Source organism: Leucoraja erinacea, chromosome 26 (genome assembly GCF_028641065.1).
Source record: "Leucoraja erinacea ecotype New England chromosome 26, Leri_hhj_1, whole genome shotgun sequence".
NCBI lineage: Eukaryota > Metazoa > Chordata > Chondrichthyes > Rajiformes > Rajidae > Leucoraja > Leucoraja erinaceus.
In genome coordinates this window covers 12445546-12467554 of record NC_073402.1, presented here as the reverse complement: position 1 = coordinate 12467554, position 22009 = coordinate 12445546, and the positions used below count along the sequence as shown (strand labels likewise).

The 22009-nt window shown below is 43.8% G+C and overlaps 1 protein-coding gene across 1 annotated transcript in view; it reads right to left on the bottom strand.

Moving 5' to 3' along the window:
• The window catches only part of LOC129709574 (CUB and sushi domain-containing protein 2-like), a 48589-nt gene that overhangs the window by 16550 nt on the left and 10030 nt on the right, over nt 1–22009 (bottom strand). The gene's annotated exons all lie outside the window — the stretch shown is intronic.

Genomic DNA, 22009 nt, shown 5'->3' with positions numbered 1-22009 from the left:
CTATGCCATGGTGGGAAACATCTGCAGCAATGATGGTGCTGCAGGTGTGGATATTGTGACCCGTTTCTTTCTCCATAAATGCTGCCTGAACTGCTGAGTTTCCAACATTATTTTAATTCCAGATTTCCAGCATCTGCAGCATGTACTTTGCAGTCAGTTGGTGTGGTTGTTGAGGGAGGGAGGGGGGGAGGGAGGGATCATGTCACTCAGGGGATGAAGAGTATCCAGCAATCCAAATGTGGAGAAATGTGGTCTGATGATACTCGATTTTGCTTTACTTTTTTGTATTTATCATTTATACTTTTGTTTTTTTACAGCAGAAGCATACAATCTCCTTACATGTGTGTTCATTTCCTCTTATAATAAAAAATAAAACTTGTACAATATACAATTAAATTCAAAATGAAAATCACAGGACTTTGTGAAATACCAAGACCCAGATCATCTCCAAAGATCATTCTTTTGTTGAAATGTTATCACTTGATACAACTAAATATTGCATGAACCGAAACAATTTCTTGTCTCGTGAATTTATTTGATGTATTTGGAACAATTTCTGCAATATCACGTCTTGAAATCAACAAAGTGACACAATTAACAATGATGCCAAGGCTGTTTTAGATAACAGACTAATGGTGTGTGAACATTTATCTAATAACCATCACAAAATGATTTATTTCAAATTTGGATAAGGCCACCTTCAAGACAATTAGACAGATGGTAAATTCAGCATTCTTGCTTATGGACCAAATGAGATAAGATCAATGGGAGGTGCTGAAAATTAAAGTGACACAAAAACAGGTTTCATCTCCAGGGACCACAATTGTACATACCAAAAATTAATGTTATGAGGAACAGTATATAAAAAATAGTAAATGCATGCTAAAATGCAGAACATGGAGAGATGTAGACATACACAGATGAAGTTGATAAAATTAAAGAGTTATAAAAGGGTTGTTTGAAAAGAAAATTGTCTGGGATACCAATAAAACTCAAAACTGGAGCAGTAATATGCTCACTCAAAACACTCAATGATCATTTTGTATAAGCATATCAGAACATTTTAGTTTGTTAGTGTATAGATAGAGTGTGGAAACAGGCTCATCGGTCCACCAAGTCCGCAACGACCAGCGATCCCCGTACACTAGCACTATCCTACACAATTGCAATCTTTACCTAAGCCAATTAACCTAAAAACCTGTACGTCATTGGAGTGTGGGAGGAAACCAGAGAACCCAGGTAAAACCCACACGGTCACTCCATAGAGACAGTGCCCGCAGTCAGGATCAAACCTGGGTATCTGGCACTGTAAGGCAGCAGTCACATGACAGAGGTTTTGAATAATTAACGCGTCGATGCCGATAAGAGAATATGCTTTAGAAGGAACTGCAGATGCTGGAAAATCGTAGGTAGACAAAAGTGCTGGAAAAACTCAGCGGGTGCAGCAGCATCTATGGAGTGAAGGAAATAGGCAACGTTTCAGGCCGAAACCCTTTTTCAGACTGACATCAGATGGAAACTAACGGGCTGAGTGTTGGACACTGCTTCTCTCCCTGAAGAGCCCAACCTGCCCACATTTACCTTCACCAGGTATGACAAAGTCAACTGACTGCCCCTCCAAGCAACATCCCAGGATTAGGCCACCTGATACTCTGGCCCTGGATGACCCTCACAGTCCTTTGGGCTTAATTGCCTCTGATTAGCATTTTAAACTAATGAAATAGTTTAAAAAATAACAAATTTATATATTATAAATACAAAAAAAGTAAAGCAAAGACAAAATATCTTGAGCATTTAATTTGTATCTACAGGTCAGCATCCCAGTTCAAAAGCTCTGAATGCTGGTCTTTACGGCTGCAGGATTAAAGTACGATTGCAATTACAATGGTCAAATAGAATCTGATCACATTTGGTCAGTTCTGTGTAGAGTCATACAGCATGGAAACAGATCTTTCAGTCCAACTCGTCCATGCTGACCAATGTGTTCCAACTAAGTTAGTCCCATTTGCCAGAGTTTGGCCCATAACCCACATTCCAACCCATGTACCTGCCCACATGTCTTTAAAAAGGTGTTATAATACCAGCCTCAACTTCCCCCTCTGGCAGCTCGTGCCATACACCAACCAAAAAGGTGTTCCTTACATCAGTTCTCCGCCCTGTTTCAACGAATGCAATTAACTGGTATGCACAATCAAATAAGATCAAATAGAACAAGTTGTCCTACAACTTTAGGCTGTGCACGCCATACGCAAGAAGAAGCACAAACACTATCCTAAATGCAACAGACAATATACAAATGACAATTAACCGACAAACCCACATCTTTGGAGTGTGGGAGGAAACCGGAGCACCTGAGAAAAACTACGTGGTCACAGGGATAACGTATAAACTCCTTACAGACAGCATCCTTAGGCAGAATGGAACCCAGGTCTCTGGTACTGTAAGGCAGCAACTCTACTGCTGTGCCACTGAACTAAACGTTGGCAAGGCAGCATTTTGGAGTATTGTGTTCAAATTTGATCCCCCCCGCTATAGGAAGGATGGTATTAACGTTAACAGTTACTGTTGCAGAAATGGATGCTGATAAGTAGAGTGTGAAATTTTAATGTGTAAGTATCAAAGGTGATAATGCTCAGACGCCTCGCTGAGAGAAAAATGTAGCCAAATCACAGATTTCCCAATGCTTTTTCTGGAATCGACTAGAGGATGTAGATTACCAACTCTTGTTCCTCGTACCCAACATTTTCAATGCTCCTTGATTTAGCTTTATGTCATGGATGGCTGATGTACAAATGGCAATTGTAATCATTTAAATGACTATCACACCCTGTGAGCAAAGGTAAGTGTATTCAATTATTTAAATTATGTTTATATATTTTAAATTTTTTAATATTTTATATCAAACTATGTTATTTAAATCATTTTAAATAATTATTTTTGGCTTTTAATTGTTAAAACCAAATTGAATAGTTTTTTTTTTTAATATGCTCTGACCATCAGTGGTGTTTAAAAATAGTTCAGGTCTCTGTAACAGATGTGAGTTTTCGAAGATCATCAGGGAAGAGATGTTAAGATGCCCATTAAAGATAGACACAAAATGCTGGAGTAACTCAGCAGGATGAGCAGCCTTTTGTCTAACTTAAGTGCAGCATGGGCGGAAATCTCGAGGGGACGGGGACCCGAGGGGGGGACCACACACGTTCCCATCATGTTTTGAGAGGTGGGGGACAACCCCGCCTATAGTTTGAACTTCGATGAAAAGATCTATGAAAAATCTCCGCTTTCCGCGAGACAGTGGGGGTGGGACTGATGATCGAGGGCACCGATTGGACAAGAGAGACGTCGGTCAGCAGGTAATGGTGGAAAGGGGTGGACATGATAATTCAGCGTGATGATTGGAAGAGGGAGGTGTCGGTCCGAGGTGACAGTAGGGGGTAGGACTGAGGATAGAGCACAATGATTGGATGGAGACGTCCAGCTGGAGCAAAGATCATAGAGCGGCGCTTGAATTGTCCCGTTTGCGGGGCCTTTCATCGCCTGGTCCCGGGAGGCTTAAAATCGGCTGCGGGATATTCCATCGCCCGGCGGTCAAATTGCTGCCTCAAGGCTCTCGATGTTGAAGCCCCAACCGGGGGATGAAAGATCCCGCGGCCGGTTTTAAGCCGCGCCGGGCGATGAAAAGCCCCGCGAACGGGCCGATTGAAGCCCCACAATTCAGGGCGGATGAAGCTGCTGTTGCTGGAGTTCGGAGTCGGTCACCAACCAGGTCAGCTCCCGATGTTACCATCCACAGGGCCCATGGCCGAAGCCTCGATTGTGCGTGCGCATGCGACGTCAATAAATTGTGTTCCCATAGCGATTTCCACCTCTGCAAACCAGCATCTGCAGCTCCTTCCTACACATTAAGATGCCCTCCGTTCTGAGCTTACTTCATCTGACTGGATGCCTTTCCAATGCAAATGGTTAGCTCCTCCAGACATGGAATTTCAGAAAACACAAGCCAGAGTGGGCAGGCACTGCAGGCTTTGAATCCGAGTGTGGTTGGATCCAGTTATTCCAGTACAAAGATAGTATTTTGGTGAGCATGGTTCAGAACATAGAAGAGTACAGCACAAAAACAGGCCCTTCAGCCCACAAAGTATGTGCTGAAAATGATGCTAAGACCAACTCTTACCTATCTGCTCAGAATCAATAGCGCTCCATTCCCTGCATATGAATGTGCCTCTCCAAAAGTCCCTTAAATGCTGCTGATGTATCTACCTAAACCACCACCCCTGGCAGCGTGTTCCAAGCACTCACCACCCTCTGTGTAAAAAATGTGCCCAACACATCAACTTTGACCCCTCTTACCTGCAAGCTATGTCCTCCAGTATTTGATTTTTTTTCCATCCTGGGATAAGGGTTCTGACTAGCTACAATATCTGTTTCTCATAATTTTATTTTCTTGTTTCAGGTCTCTGCACAACCTTTGGAAATTCCAGAGAAAACAATCCAAGTCTGTTCAACCTCCCCCTGTCACTAATATTCCCTAATCCAGGCATCAATCTGGGAAACCTCCTCTGCACCCTTTCTAAAGCCTTCACATCTATCCTGTAATGGGGTGACCAGAACTGCATGCAATACTTTAACTGCGGCCTATCCAGTAAAGCTACAGCATGAATTTATGGCTCTTATACTCAAAGTAGGAGGCTACTAAAAACAATCCTTTAAATAGATTACAGCACTGTAAATATCCTGACATTTTAGCATCCAATATGGGTGGGAGGTTATAAGAATCTATGTTAACCTAAAGGAAGTATTTTCTTTTTAACCAATTACCCATGTTTGTTTTTAATCATACAACTATCATTATTTGCATAAAATTAAAGAAGACTGGGTAATCACCAGGGATCGCAGGTCACTCAAGCTCTGAGGTTCCATTTACTGCAGAAACCATTTACCGGTACCTCTCCTTGCTCTGGGATTTGTACCTTGTGCTTCAGGCACCTTGTCCTGCTATCAGATTCAATGCTGAATAAAGCTTGTGTCACCGTTTGATGGTCCATGTTGCCACAGGCTGACAGGTGTGGATAAACTTTAAAATAGTCCAAATGTTATGGAGTTGGTGCAGAAGTCATGTGATTTACCCTTAAAATACTGGAGAAAAAGCAGAATCTTGACACTGAGACTTACTTATTTGTATGGAATGCACAGAGTTTTGCATTCTTTGCAGCAATAGATCACACACATACTTTTGCTGAGATGTTAACCAAATCTACCATTAAGATGAGAAAAACAAAACAAATATTAACCAGGCAAAGACTGATGTGATCGGACTAAATTTCAGCACTGAAGTAAATCAACGACACTTTCAGTATCTTTAGTTGAGAGATACAGCATGGAATTATGCCCTTCGGCCCACCGAGTCAGTGCCAACCAATGATCACCCGTACACTAGGACTATCCTACAAACTTGGGACAATTTGCAGAAACCAATTAACCAACAAACCTGCGCGACTTTTGAGTGTGGGCGGAAACCGGAGCACCAGAAGAAAACCCACGCGGTCAAAGGGTGAACGTACAGTCAGCGCTCATAATCAGGATCAAACCCAGGCAGCAACTCTTCACTGCGCTACTGTGCTACCCTGAAGAATCCGTACTTGTTTGTTTGAATATTTATCATCAGATGTTTAAAAGTCAGATTCTTGAGACACAGTAAATGTTTGTTCCATTCAAACAACTTATTTTTGCATTTACATTTGTGCAGTTTTGCTGAAAAAAACCCATGCATTTAAATAGGGCTTTTCCCTAACTTCAATACATCCCCAACACATTAAAGCTACAGGAATACTTTGTGCAATGAAGGCACGATTATGGTTTGGTTTACACAAAGTGCTGGAGTAACTCAGTGGGATAGGCAGCATCTCTGGGGAAAAGGAATATGTGACATTTTGGGTTGCAACCCTTCTTCAGACTGAAAATAGGGATGGAATTGGGGATAGAAAAAGGCCAGAACAAAACATTTTCCTTCCGTCAGTCTCCCCCCTCTCCACATACCTTCAAGTCCCAAGAAAGATTCTGACCCGGAACATCACTTGTTCCTTTTCTCCAGAGATGCTGTCTGAAACTTGAGTTACTCCAGCTGCGTCTATCTTCGACTTAAAATAGTATTTGCAGTTCCTTCCTACACATATAGTTTGGTTTAGTTTAGAGATACAGCATGGAAACAGGCCCTTTGGCTGATCATCTAACACCCAATCACACTGATGGCTGCACATCAGCAAATTTGCATGTAGCTTGGTTCCACAGCAGAGAGAGAGAAAAAAACAGTACAGAAAAATCTGGTGACATTTTAAATCAATTGCGTTATTGTAACAGTATGATAAAGACATCAGCTTTAGGTTAGACAAATAATCCCAATGATCCAGGAAATAAAACAATTACCTCCAGTTTGCTAAAAACTTAGCCCAGGGGTTAGAAGCACTAAAGCACAAGAGAAATGGTTTCAATATAACTGGCAACCTGCAACATGAGAGAATAAATGTATATTTTCTGTTAAATTTATTACAGCATAATATTGCTCACCCCCTTCCCCTCGTGAGTATTTTTAGACTGGATTTTCCACATACAGCAGGCATCAGATGGGTTGGATAAAACACCTGCTTGCCAAGTGCCCACATAATTTCACAAGTACAAATGGTTGGGAAAAATCTCTCCATCTTACCTAATTTGCTAGTTTTCACTGCTCTAGCTACAGGGCAAAAGTTTCTAACAAAATCACTCATGCAAAGAAGCAGTGCCAACTATTTGATAATGCAATTGTTCGACATTCAATGGAGCTCAGGTTTATTATCACTGGTTTGCTATGTTACACTAAACTCTGATAATTACGACAGTAAATTAATTGTGTTCACTTTAACATTGGCATAATTCCAAACCACGCTTTGCTTATAATAATGATTGTCCGATCGTTAACAAAATGCAGTAGATGTAACCTGCTGCATCTCAAATCAGAACATGTACCGGGAATTATTTCTTTAAATTGATCCATTAATTGAGTTGTAGTTATATACTAATACAATAGAAAAAGGTCCTTTGGTCCAACTAACCCATGTCAACCAAAATTTCCATCCAAGCTAGTCTCAATCCAGGCCAATATCACTTCAAACCTTCTCTATCCGTGCACTTATCCAAATGTCATTTACGCATTGTAATTGTACCCATCTCTACAGCTGTCTCTGGCACCTCATTCCATATGGACAACAACCTCCATGGAAAAATTTGCCCTCTATAAATCATTCCCCACTCATCTGAAGTCTATATTTTCTAATTTTAACTTTCTTACCGTGGATCAAAAACTAACGATTCATCCTATCTATGCGGTCCAGTTTTATATCACAGTAAGATCATCCTTCAGCTTTCTATGCGCTCAGACTATCCAGCCTCTCCTTAAAATGCAAGCCCTCTACTCCCAGTATCATTCTTGCGAATGTGACTGACATGCTTCCTATAGCTGGATGACCAGAATTTTACATACCACCCCAAGCGTGGTCTCACCAACTACTTATGCAGTTGTAATGTGTCATCCCAACTCTGTATTTATGGCCCCTACTGATAAGGCAAGTGTGCCCAATACCTTCTTTACCACCTCACCTAGCTGGGCCACCACCTTCAGGGCGGTTGTGGTGGCACGGCGGTAGAGTTGCTGCCTCACAGCGAATGCAGCGCCGGAGAACCGGGTTCGATCCCGACTACATTGTGGATTCCATAAGGAGACCTGATTTTACTCCAATCTTTCTTTATCATTTGCAACGCTTAAGATGTTAAAATGAGCAGAAAGAAGAATAAACGATTAGGAGGCACGCTCGTTTCCCATTCCACTATCACACTGGGCACGGTCACCAACAACATTGCAATCAATCACAACCCAAGCTCCTGGAACAGCACCTTGACCCAGCAATCTGGATGTGTGATGCTGTGTTTCTCAGCAGCATGTTTCTAGAGTCACTTAGGCAAAAATATAATGAGCCATATTGTACGAAGCTATAAGGTACACATAAATGCTGGAGAAACTCAGCGGGTGCAGCAGCATCTATGGAGCGAAGGAAATAGGCGACGTTTCGGGCCGAAACACTTCTTCAGACTGATGGGGGGTGGGGGGGAGAAGGAAGGAAAAAGGGAGGAGGAGGAGCCCGAGAGGGCGGGGGGATGGGAGGAAACAGCTCGAGGGTTAAGGAAGGGGAGGAGACAGCAAGGGCTAGCAAAACTGGGAGAATTCAACGTTCATGCCATCCGGACGCAAGCAACCCAGGCGGAATATGAGGTGCTGTTCCTCCAATTTCCGGTGTTGCTCACTCTGGCAATGGAGGAGATCCAGGACAGAGAGGTAGGATTGGGAATGGGAGGGGGAGTTAAAGTGCTGAGCCACCGGGAGTTCAGGTAGGTTATTGTGGACTGAGCGGAGGTGTTCGGCGAAACGATCGCCCAACCTCCGCTTAGTCTCCCCGATGTAAATCAGCTGACATCTAGAGCAGCGGATGCAGTAGATGAGGTTGGAGGAGATACAGGTGAATCTTTGTCGCACCTGGAACGACTACTTGGGTCCTTGAATGGAGTCGAGGGGGGAGGTGAAGGGACAGGTGTTGCATTTCTTGCAGTTGCAACGGAAAGTGCCCGGGGAGGGGGTGGTACGGGAGGGAAGGGAAGAATTGACAAGGGAGTTGCGGAGGGAGCGGTCTTTGCAGAAGGCAGATATGGGGGGAGATGGGAAGATGTGGCGAGTGGTGGGGTCACGTTGGAGGTGGCAGAAATGGCGGAGGATTATTAGTTGTATTTGCCGGCTGGTGGGGTGAAAGGTGAGGACCAGGGGGACTCTGCCCTTGTTGTGAGTGCGGGGATGGGGAGAGAGAGCAGTGTTGTGGGGTATGGATGAGACCCTGGTGCGAGCCTCATAGACTGGCATTATTCTAGTCAACATTTCTGGGTCAAATTATGCCATTCTATTAATTCAACTCGCCAAAACCCCAAATACTTTAAGAAGTGTGCAGTGATGAAGCCATGGGCAGCAGACACCGATGCCCAAGTCCTGGTCTCCTCCGATGACCTTTCAACAGCCTACTTCTCTCAGAGGATTTTAAACTGTTCTTGAATGTGTCTTGTGATTAGAGACATTTCAAAAAATAATAATAATTGTAAATAATTTAAAAAATTAATCTTGCCTAATAAGGAAATAGTAAATTAATATAGGATACTTTGAGATATTAGAAATTAATTAAAATAATAACATAAATGAGTACAAAGAAATATAAACAGTCTGTAGAATCAAAGAACTGCAGATGCGGGTTTATACAAAAGTTATAACGGTCAGGTAGCATCTCTGGATAAAAAGGATAGTTAATGTTTCGGGTTGGGTACTGAAAGTGGGGGTGTGGAGTGGGGGGGGGGGGGGGGGGGGTTGGGGGCGAGATAAAGGGATGAAGAGCTGGAATCGAGAAGAGATCAGGATCAATCAGAGACGGCCACAAATTTCCTCATGCAGGGCATTGGGTAGGAAGCCCCTGCAGATGCTGTTTTACACCGAAGATAGACACAAGATGCTGGAGTAACTCAGCCGGACAGACAGCATCTCTGGATAGATGGAATGGGTGACATTTCAAGTCGAGACCCTTCTTCAGTCTGAAGAACTTGCTGCCTGTTCCGCTGAGTTAATCCAGCATTTTTCTGTCTATGTACAGACTGAGCATTGCCTGGTCAGTCCATTGATAACTAGGGAAGGTGTGATCTCAAGAGAAATAATGGGGAGGACAGTGGAGCTGGTCAAACACTAGGCCAGAGGAAGGGGGAAGGGGAAAGAATCAGGAGTTGAAGCTACTTAAAAATGTAGAGAATTCATTGTTCATACCGCTGGGTTGCAAGCTACCCAAGCAAAATATGAGGTGCTGTTCAATCTTTATTGGAGCTCAGAAGCACTATTCAAGTGCATATTTGAATATTCATTCAGCTCTAGCTGACCTGAAGCTGAGAGACTGAATGTGAAGTGATTTTGGCCCCTCAGCTCGGTTTGTCAATATTATATTCCACTGCTGGGGTGAGTGTAGGGGAGAGGGGAGAGGTCAGATACACTGGCTCCTGGCCACCCCTTTCTCCACTGGCTCCTGGCCTCTGTCATCACCATTTCAATGTTCCAGTCATAGTTTAGTACAACACGTCTCCAGGGCAGCCAACATTGGGTGAGAGTTGGGAGTGAGAAATTGCGAGAGACCAAGCCCGAGGGAGCATAGCGACGGGGGGTGGGGGGGGGGGGGGGGGGGTGGTTGGGAGGAGGGGGGTGAGTGGGGTGGGAGGAGGGTGGGTGGGTGTGGGTGGGAGGAGGGTGTCCCCCTCCTATTGGATTTTGTATGAAGTATTTTTAAGTATTTTTAAGGGGTAACTGTATCCACACAAAGGGTGATGGGTGTATGGAACAAGCTGCCAGAGGAGGTAGTTGAGGCAGGGACCATCCCAACATTTAAGAAAAAGTTAGACTGGAACATGGATAGGACAGGTTTGGAGGTATGGACCAAAAGCAGGTAGCGTAGCTGGGACATGTTGGCGGGTGTGGGCAAGTTGCGCCGAAGGGCCTGTTTTCACACTGTATCACTCTATGACAACATTATACCTCCACCATGCATGAATGCTTCAAAATCAAGTGATCGAGTTTTATTGCCATATACTCAAGCATAGAAACATAGAAAATAGGTGCAGGAATAGGCCATCGACCCTTCGAGCCAGCACTGCCATTCAATATGATCATGGCTATTCATCTAAAATCATTACCTCTTTCCTGTTTTTTCCCCATATCCCTTGATGTCGTTAGCCACAAGAACTAAATCTCACTCTCTCTTGAAAACATCCAGTGAATTGGCCTGCACTGCCTTCTGTGGCAGAGAATTCCACAGATTCACAACTCTCTGCGTGAAGAAAGTTTGTCCTCCATCTCAGTCCTAACTGGCCCCCCCTTTATTCTTAAACTGTGACCCATGGTTCTGAACGCCCCCAACATCGGGAACATTTTTCCTGCAGTTACAGTAAGTGAAAATCTAGCAGGCAAGTAGATGCTTTCTCCAACCACCCCCATTTGAAGTCCACTATCTTCCACTGTTTCTACCCAGTGTTTGGTACTTACTTCCAGCACCCACTGGTTGTCCTCCAGGATGCACTCTCTCTCCTCACAACCCCCTCTCTCTCCCCTTCATCACCCCTCTCTCCTCTCTCTCTCTCTCTCTCTCTCTCTCTCTCTCTTCCCCTCCTCTCTCTCCCTCTCCCCCCTCTCTCTCTCTCCCCCTCTATCTCTCTCCCCCTCTATCTCTCCCCCACTATCTCTCCCCTCTCCATCTCTCCTCTCACCCTCTCTCCCCTCTCTCTCTCTCTCTCCCCCCTTCTCCCCTCTTCCTCCCTCCCCCCTCTCTCTCCCCCCGCTCTCTCTCCCCTCTCTCTCACTCTCTCTCTCTCTATTCCCCTCTCTTCCCACCTCTCTCTCACGCTCCTCCTCTTCTCTCTCTCTCTCTCTCTCCCTGTCTCTCTCGCCCTCTCCCCTTTATCTCCCCTTCATCTGTCCCTCCATCTCTCTCTCTCTTTCACGTATCCCTCTCTCTCTCCCTCCCTCTTCTCACACTCCTCTCTTCCCCTCCTCTCTCTCCTATTCTCTCCAACCCCTCTCCCCTCTTCCCTCCATTCTCTCTCTCTCCTCTCTCCTCTCTCTCTCTCCATTCTTCACCCCCCTGTCTCTCTCCCCTCTCCCCCCCTCTCTCTCCCACCCCCCCCCCCCCCCCCCCCCCCCCCCCCCCCCCCCGTGTCCCTGTCTCTCTCCCCCCTCTCTCCACCTTCCTTTGAGAGTCTGTCCCTTCGGCATAGAGACTCTCGCGGCAGCGGCGCTTCCGACGGCCCGGGCCACTTGCACTGTCCGGAGCGCTCCATGGCCGAAGCTGCAGCGAGCGACTCGCTAGCCACGCAAATACTCATCAGCCCCGCAAACTCACCAGTCCCGGCTCCCCGCATCTGTATCCGCCCGCTGCTTCCATCCCTCCCTCAGCCCCGGCTCTCCAACACCCACGGACCATGCAGTTTAATCCGAGTTTTTACATTTTTGTTGATCACAGAATTTCTCACCACAGAGCGTGAGAAATGTCTGATCAGCGTGAGGGCGTGAGAGTTTGCTTGAGGGCGTGATTCTCACACTCAAAGCGTGAGAGTTGGCAGCCCTACGTCTCATTATATTTTAGCCTGACTCAAGTGAAGTGTTTGGAAATATGCAAATTAGTTAACTTAAGTTTCCTTCTGGTTAATGTGCTTTTTTTTTCCACAGTCTCATTTTTCTTCCACTATTTCAATTAGAATTTACTGATTACAGTTGCAACATCAAATCAGGCTGTTTGTACAAATTGTTTTGCGTGTCAGCCTGTATAATACTTATGTATAAACTCTTGATAATCAAAATGATCCAACTAATTTTGAGGAAATTATCAGTCATTAGATGTTCTGACTTTTTACAACAGCTGTATGAATGTTCACTACTTCTTGATATGCTGATTCAAATCAACAACTCTGCATTAAAAAGATGAAATGATTAAGTAATTTTGTCAACTAACTTCAAATAATTTACAGGCAGCACTGTGGTACAGCGAGTGCTGCGGTTGCCACATAGCTGGATTTAGCTACTGACACTTTCGGGCGGCATGATGGCACAGTGGTAGTGTTGCCGCTTTACAGCGCTTGCAGCACTGCGAGGCCCGGGTTCAATCCTGACTACGGGTGCTGTCTGTACGGAGTTTGTACATTCTCCCCGTGACCTGCGTTGGTTTTCTCCGAGATCTTCAGTTTCCTCCCACACTTCAAAGACGTACAGGTTTGTAGGTTAATTGGCTTGGCATGTGTGCAAATTGCCCCTAGTGTGTGTAGGGTAGTGTTAATGTGTGGGATCACTGGTCGGCGCGGACTCGGACGGCCGAAGGGCCTGTTTCCGCGCTATATCTCAAAACTAAACTTGCTTTAGTATTCTGGATAGCCTCCTGTGGTAGCTATCCGTTTAAAGTTTTCATTTTCCATGTGATCAGTCAAGTCAAGTTTACTACCATATGCACAAGTATGGTGAGGTTCAGCTACAATGGTAAACGTACCTAAAACCGTATCACAGGCACATTGGCCGAGACATATTTGCGTGGTGGTGGAGGCAGGTATGAAAGTGAATGATGGATATGGACAACTTGCAGGCAGATGAGAGCAGTTCAGCTAGGCATCATCTTTGGCACAAACATTGTGGGCCAAAGGACCCATTCTTGTGCTGCCCTGTTCCATGTTCTTGGCACACACACACAAAAAACATAATGGATACATAAATTACTCAAGACTCTGCAAGACAGCAAGAAGACTATGCATAAAATATATTAAAACAAGAACAAATGGATTTCAACTTGGTGCGCCAATTATCTCACATATTCCAAGCACATGCAGGTAGGTAATTGACCACTTGGTTGCCTTTGGTGTGTGAAGTGAACGGGGACGGAGGGAAAAATGACAGGTAAATGGGGGAGAATATAATAGTGGTGTAAATGAATAGTTGATGGTGAGCACACACTCAGTGGGCCTCAGGGCTCATATAACTATGACTAATAGTGAATGAAAGTAACAAATTGCTCATGCACTTTAGGCCTGTGCTGGAATCAAACTAGTCAAACATTGCAGCTCCCAGTCATATGCAATGAATCCAATAGGGATCCACTCACTCTGCCTTATCTCCTATTTAGAAGTCCTTGTAAGTCCTTAAAGCTTGGAAGTTCTCTGCTTGTATCAAGGTAGGTCAGTAAGTGGAAGAGCCTCCAGGAAATTTCTGCCTTAAAATGCAGGTTCAGTAGCTATTTTCATAAAGGTTAAAACATGGCCAGGGTACACTTGTCATTTGGAATAGTAACTTAGAAACATAGTCGGTAGGTGCAGGAATAGGCCAGTTGGCCCTTCGAGCCAGCACCACCATTCAATATGATCATGGGTGATCATCCAAAATCAGTACCCTGTTCCTGCTTTCTCCCCATATCCCTTGATTCCATTAGCCCCAAGAGCTATATCCAACTCTCTCTTCAAAACATCCAGTGAATTGGCCTCCACAGCCTTCAGTGGCAGAGAATTCCACATATTCACAACTGTCTGGGTGAATAAGTTTCCTCGTCTCAAGCCTAAATTGCTTACCCCTTATTCTTAAACTGTGACCCCCTGGTTCTGGACTCCCCCAACATTGGGCACATTTTTTTCCTGCATCTAGCCTGTCCAATCCCTTAAGAATTTTATATGTTTCTATAAGATCCACTCACATCCTTCTAAATCCCAGCGATATTTAATATGCAAACATTATACACAAAACCATAATTATGCCACTGAGAACATCTAAACAAATCAAATAAACTGGTGTCAGAGTTGATGGGGAGAAGGCAGAAGAAATGGGATTGAGAGGGATCAGAAATGAGTGAATGGCAGAGTGGACTTGATGGACCGAATAGCCTAATGCAGCTCCAAGAACGTATGATTTTGGAAATTAAAAATTGATATATTGAAAGGTCAGACGGCATCTGTTGAAAGGGAATCAGTGTTAAGATTTTAGCTTGAAGCCAGAATGTAAATTCACCAGAATGGACATCCAAGGATAGGCCGTAAATGTGGCTTTGTCAGCTTTGGCCAAAGCATCAGGACGAATGAATGAAAACTCACTCAGAACTGCCTGATGACACTGTCAGAGAAGGAAAGGAGTTACTGGGTGTGCCCAGCCTGAACATATTCTGACAGGTCACTTCAGAGGTAGCTCTGCTGTTACTGGCCATTCAGTAACACTGAGAAAAAGACTCCGAACTTCGCAACTGGTGGAGCTACTGCCTCGCAGCGCCGGTGAAACTGGGCTTGATGTGGGCCCTGGGAGCTGTCCGTGTGGAGTTTGCACATTCTGGCTGTGACCACCAGGGTTTGCAGCACCCTGAGGCCATGATCCGTAATCCAATTTCCAACAAATACTTTGTGATATCCACATCCATATTGATGCAATAATTGAGAATGACTTGCAGCAGGGAAAATAATTCCAACAGTGATGGATGTTAATATTCAAAGTCAATCAATTTATATGCCACTGATAAACCCATATACATATTCCTTTCATGTACAGTAGAACATATTAGCCAATTAGCTTCCGCCTATGTGCATTCAGCGATCAGACTCACAAATTTTCAACAAAAGATTAGACATTATTACGAAGTGACAGCGGCACTGAAGTAAGAAATTAGAACTGTCAAAGAATGTGTTGTGTTGATCTGTGTAATATCCACTTTGTTTCCTGTAATGTGTTTTGTCGGTTAGTTACCTTTGAAGAGGAGCTCATTACAAGGAATCTGAAGGGACATTGTTGGTTTTAGCAATATTTTAGCAATACTCTTGTGGTGTACATTTGGCCAGCGCAGCTTTGCCATGACATTTTAGTATTGATCCCGGAAAGAGTTCTTCAAACTATGCTTGTGCAACCCATAGGAGGTGGCCAAAGGACAATCGAAGTGAAGGGCAGGAAACTATGGTACATTTAATTAGAAATACATATCAATTCTAGGGTTTGATCAAAATTGACAAGTAGAAATGAAATGTCTAGATAGCTACTCTTGTATGGTGTTAAATATATATCTACGTGTGGTTTTTGTACAAAGCACAAGTCTGACAACTATTAAGGATCCCACTCAAACGCAAAGTCGTTGTACCATTTAGTCTATTAAATTCAAATCACAAATTTCAAAATTATTGGCATTCTCTATGCGTGATGCTGAAGGCTGAAATGAAGAAACACAGAAATGAAGTCACAGAGAGGGATGCAGTGTGGAAACAGGAAACTCGCCCACGCCGGCCAACATGTCCCAGCTACACTCGTCCTACCTCTCTGCGTTTGGCCCATATCCCTCCAAACCCATCCTACCCATGTACCTATCTAACTATTTGTTAAATGGTGGGATTGTCCCTGTCTTAACTACCTCCTCTGACAGCTTGTTCCATACAACCACCACCCTTTGTGTGAAAATGTTACCCCTCACATTCCCATTAAATCTTTTCCCCTTCACTTCAAACCTGTCTGGTCCTCGATTCACCTACTCTGGGGAAGAGACTCTGTGCATCTACCCGATCTATCCCTCTCATGATTTTTTTTACACCTCTATAAGACCACCCCTCATCCTCCTGTACTCCAAGGAATAGAGTCCCAGCCTGCTTAAGCTTGACACTTGAGTCCTGGCAACATCCTCAGAAATCCTCGAGCTATAGAAAGAAAACGAGAGAGACAGAGGGACGATTTTTGGGGAAAAATAGCAAAGTACACAACTCAAAGCCAAAAACAACCAACAAAAGCTTGACATCAGTGGTAGACGACTCAACTGGATCCCATTCCAGTTGCTAGCAGTAACATGCCTCACCTTGTTAAGTATCAATTTCATAAAAGAAGAACTCCAAGGAAATTATGCAAAGTGCAGTTACTGCACAAGCAGGCATGATATATTTTAAATATCTTTCCAGAACAATTTTTGTCAGAAATAGAATTCCTTCATTTTGTCTTGGGAAACCAACATTAACTAATAGATAATATAAATATGCTTGCATAAGGCAATTGTTCATTACTTCAAAAAATAAGTCTTCAATCACCCCTCTCCGTGCCCTCCCCCTCATTTTAGCTGAACATATCACACAGTCTTCTTGTAGAAAGGAAGATATTGATATCTTTCTATTTAAAAAAATAATAATTTGGTTTTAGTGCAGTTTAGTTTAGATATACAGCATGGAAACCAAGTCCACGCTGACCATTGATCACCTGCACACTAGTTTCATGTCGTCTCATATTTGAATTCTACACAATGGACAATTTACAGATGCCAAGTAACCTATGAACCGCTAGGTGTTTGGGATATGGGAGGCACCAGGAGAAATGGACTTTTTAACGTGGGGGGTAAGGGGTAATAATATTTCTAGGTCCCTACCTGGTCGGTGAGGCAGCTTTTTTTCCCGGGCTGCCCCGTCGACCCATCCTCGTGGCCTACCAGCGGGCATGGAGCGCCATTTCCTGGCGGGGACCGCCCAGCACCTCGAATTCGTTGGCGGCACAGCGCTGGAGCGCTATCGCAGAGCGGAGCGGGCGGTGCCTTGCGTGGGTCACCGCGCTGGAGCTCCGGTGAGCTGTGACTGCCGAGATCAACACCTCCGGGCTGCGGGTCTGCGGAGCGGAGCGGGCGGCGCCGACTCTAACATCGGGAGCCTGGGAGCTCCAACCTTGTCGGCTTCGGAACCCATGGTCCCCAGCTAGGAAGCGGCCATTCCAGGTGGCCCAGCCGCTGAAAGGACTCTCCCGACGCCGGGGCAACACCACCCGGCCAGAATGGCCAGGAACATCGGGCCTCTGCAGAGGCAATAGCGGAGGCCTCAATAGGCCTGACTTTGGGTGAACTGGGGATGGGGACTGGACATTGTGCCTTTGCCCCACAGTGGTATCCATTGTGGGGGGATGATTTTTTTTTGTGTGTAAGTTAATATGTTAGTCTGTGTCCAAGATGGCTGTGGCGTCCACTCTCCAAGGGAGTGTGAACGCTGGCACGCTTTAGCTGCCGCTGCTCTCTCTTCACATTGTGATTTTTGATTTTTTGTCTTTGGAGCGATTTCTGTCTTTAATTTGTGTATTGGTGATGTCCTTATTATTTATTTTACTCCGACTATATGTTTTTTCTCTTCTGTTAATTTCTGTAAGGTGTCCTTGAGACTTTGAAAGGCGCCCGAAAATAAAATTTATTATTATTATTATTATTATTAAAACACATGCGGTCACATGGAGAAGGTACAAACTCCACACAACACCCACAGTCAGGATGAAACTTGGGTCTCTGGTACTGTGAGGTAGCAGCTCTGTCACTGCTCCACTTTAGGTGTATGGCTGCCACAGGCAGGCCAGCATTTTTAAACATCCTCAAACGCATCTGAACTGTGTGGCTTTCACCTGCCCTGGGGTAATATATATCAAGCCTACAGGTTTCTGTCCCTGAAGGACATCCACAAATACCTGAAGGTCAAAAATTACCATTATCAGCTTTTCAATTAAAAATGTGCTTGCATTTATTTAATTTTTGGCTCGGCACTAGAATTTGAAATCCGCTCAACAGATCAATGGACAACCCATTAGGATATAAGCCCAATAACTTTATCTTTATGGCTCTGAAAGGTCACAAAACTGCTTAGGTGTATGGAAAAGAAAACTACATATATTTGGCTGAAAGTCCATTAAATCTCCGCTGTTAAATATCACCAGTTATCACAGTGAATTTTTTGTTTTTTATGTTCATATTTTTTTTATGATTTGTCAGCCAAAAAATGGGAGGTTTGATTTACACCTTGTTAAATGTTCTCATTGGCCTCTGGTGATGTTCGGAAAATATTGGTAATTTTCAGAAAGCTTAAAGGAAACCCTTAGATCTCCAAGGTTATTTGAATATATCTTCTCCCAGTGCTTATTTTTATTCATACCATTAAATGTGTTTACAAGGCCCTGCTGGGAGGTACCAGATCGAGCACATTTAATCATTACAGAAGCTCATAGGAACAGTTAAGATAGCGAGAGGGTAATGTGTATGGATGAGAATGCCTGCAATGTACTGCAACATACAAACTTGTTCTGCTACTGTTAATCATAAGCAAAACAAAGAAACCTGTGTGCTCTGCTGCAACTCAGAGTATCTATTTCAATAGAAAATAAGGTGTTTCACTTTATAATAAGCCACTTTAACTTCATATGTTACCAGAAAAATACATGTAAGGGCAATGAAGCCTTGCTAAATCAGCCCCAATTTGTTCTGGTCTTTTATCACCTCCAGTTTACTTCCCCACCTCTACTTTCGGCCTGAAGAAGGGTTCCGATGCAAAATGTCACCAATGCCTTTTCTCTTGAGATGCTGCCTGACCCGTTGAGATACTCCATCACTTTGTGTCTATCTAAGCCTCGCTGAAAGTTGTGCTGTTTGCCCGACAGTTCCTGCAGCCTGGGTTTGATCATGGCCACTGGTGATGCCTTTGTGTGGATGTACATTCCTCTGGCGAATGCGTAGTTTTTCCCTCTCCAGTTAATTTACACACCCTAAAGACATGCGGGCTGGTAGGTTAATTGGCCAATGTAAGCGCGTTCCAGTGAAGGTGGTTCAGAGGAGAATTACTTGGCATGCATGATAAATTGGGGGAATAGAACAGACAGGATGGCCTGAGAACTGTCATTGACTCAATAAGCCAAATAGTCTTCCAATCATGGGGGAATATGAAATAAATAATTTCTACAGCTATATCTCAATGCTGACATTTTATAGAAATATTGAGAATATTTAGAATGTTTGTTTATTGGACTTATTTTAAGTATCAATATTGAAATTAGATCCTGACAGAAAAGGTAAAAGGTCTATACAAAAATAGGCAGATGGTGATTGCAATGTGGTAATGGGCCAGATAAGAAAATACATACTGGCTCTCAAGATGTATTTGGTAACAGCAGGAACGTTGCCCTTCACCCCTGTAAAAACTGTGGAGAAAGAGCCTAATGTCTCCATCACCCACCTTTTCTACCAATTAGCATCCTTTTTGATACGCCTCCAGCAATGCTATCCATCACATCAAAAACATACATTTGTCTTAACATCCCTTCCCTTCATGTTTCTAAAAAATGTCAAATTCTACGAAAGATCACTGACCTGATATATTGACTTTATTTTTTCCTCTGCAATTTGTTACCAAGATATTGAGCAGTTCAAGATTTCCTTTCTGTTTTATAATTTCAAGTGTCCAGCAAGGGCAGCATTTTGTTTTATGCTGGTTTAGTTTCCCAGGTTAAAGGGAATCTGGTAAGTTAAGTGCAGGGCCTGGTATGCTACAGAGTAGCTACTCTCAGAAGCAAGGGTGACAAGAGAATGGACAAACGAGGGATAGCCAGCATGGCGTTGGAAACAGCAGGTTGTGTCTCTCAAGCCCGTGTCCCACTTTCGCGAGTTACTCACGAATCCTCCCGAGTTTTCCCCTCGATTCAAACTGGGAGAATGTCCGTAGCAAGTCCGTAGGAGTCCTTAGATATTTTGTGGCAGTTCGTAATGCCAGCCGTAGGTACTCGGGGCATCAGGTAAGTCGGGACGTTTTTTCAGCATGTTGAAAAATGTCCACTAGTAAAATAAAATAAAGCGTACCTACGGCTGGCATCTCCGAGTTTGAATCAAGGGGAAAACTCGGGAGAATTTGTGAGTAACTCAGGAAAGTAGGACAGGGGCTTAACTTGATTGAGTTTTTTGAGGTGACGAAGGGGATTAATGAAGGTGGATCTTGTGTACATGGATTGTAATAAGGCTTTTGATAAGGTCCCTCATGGTCAGCTGATCCAGAAGATTTATGACTTGATCGTCTGGACTCCGAACTGGCTTATTCATAGAAGACAGAGGGTTGCAGTGGAAGGTTGATATTCAGGCCGGACGTCTGTTACTAGTGGAGTCACGCAAGGATCTGTACTGGGACCTCTGCTGTTTGTGGTATGCATAAATGACCTAGATGCAAGTGTGGATGGATTGGCGAGTAAGTTTGCTGACGACACCAAAATTGGAGGAGTTGCTGACAGTGACAAATTCTGTCAGAAGATACAGTGGGATATAGATCAGCTGCAAAAATGGGCAGATAAATGTCAGATGGAGTTTAACCCGAGCAAGTGTGAGGTGTGGCAGTTTCGGAGGTTGAATGTAAGGAACAAATATACAATTAATGGCAAAATACTTAACGACATTCATGTGCAAAGGGATCTTGGAGTCCAAGTTCATAGCTCACAAAAGTTGTCAGCACAAGTGGATAGGGTGGTAATGAAGGCATATGGTATGCTTGAATTAAAAAGTCATGAAACAATGATGCCGCTCTAAAGGAAGTTGGTTAGGCCATATTTAGGGTATTGCATGCAGTTCTGGGGACCCCATTACAGGAAACACGTGGAGGCTTTGAAGAGGATGAAGAATGCTGCCTGGATTAGAGGGCTTCAGCCAAAGGGAGAGAGGTTGGATAGATTTGGATTGTTTTCTCTGGAATGTCAGAGGTTGTGAGGAGTTGATAGAAGTAAGTCAGTCAGTCAGAACCTTTTTCACCAGTGTGGAAATGTTAACTCTAGAGGGCAGAGCTTTGATGCGAGGGAGGGCAAGTTTAATGGAAGATAGACACAACATGCTGGAGTAATTCAGCAGGGCAAGCAGCATCACTGGAGAGCAAGAATGCGTGACGTTTCAGGTCGAGACCCTTCTTCAGACTGATGTCAGGGGAGTGGGCGGTACAGAGATAAAATTTCATCGGAGACAGTAAGACTGGTAGAAGAACTGGGGAGGGGGTGGAGAGAGAGGGAAAGCAAGGGCTACTTGAAGTTGGAGAAGTCAATGTTCATACCACTGGGTTGTAAACTACCCAAGCAAAATATGATTTAAACCAGCATTTGCAGTAAGTTGAATGGAGATATGTGGGGTATGTCGGTCTGTCTATCTATTTATACACTACACAGAGAATGATGGGGGCCTGAAACACACTGCCAGGGGTAGTGGTAAAGGGATATATGATAGTGAGGTTTAGGCTTTTAGATAGGCACATGAAAGTGCAGGAAAAGAGGGATATGGATCATGTATAGGCAGAAGAGATCAGTTTAACTTGGTATTATGTTTGGCATAAACAAATGAGAGCCGAAGAACCCATTCCTGTATTGGACTATGTTTTAAAATCTAAGTGGATAACAGTTGACAAATATTGGTGAAATGTATTAAATTTAGTGGTTGTTTAAAATTATGGAAATTGCTTATCGACTTATGAAAGAAATAAGATTTTTTTTTAAATCAATCATTTTTATTCAAGTCGACATTTAGGAACCAGCTAATGTTTGGACACATCGCACTAATCAAAATGAGATTTTTTTTGATTCTCTGGCATTTATCCATATAAATCACATCAGATATCA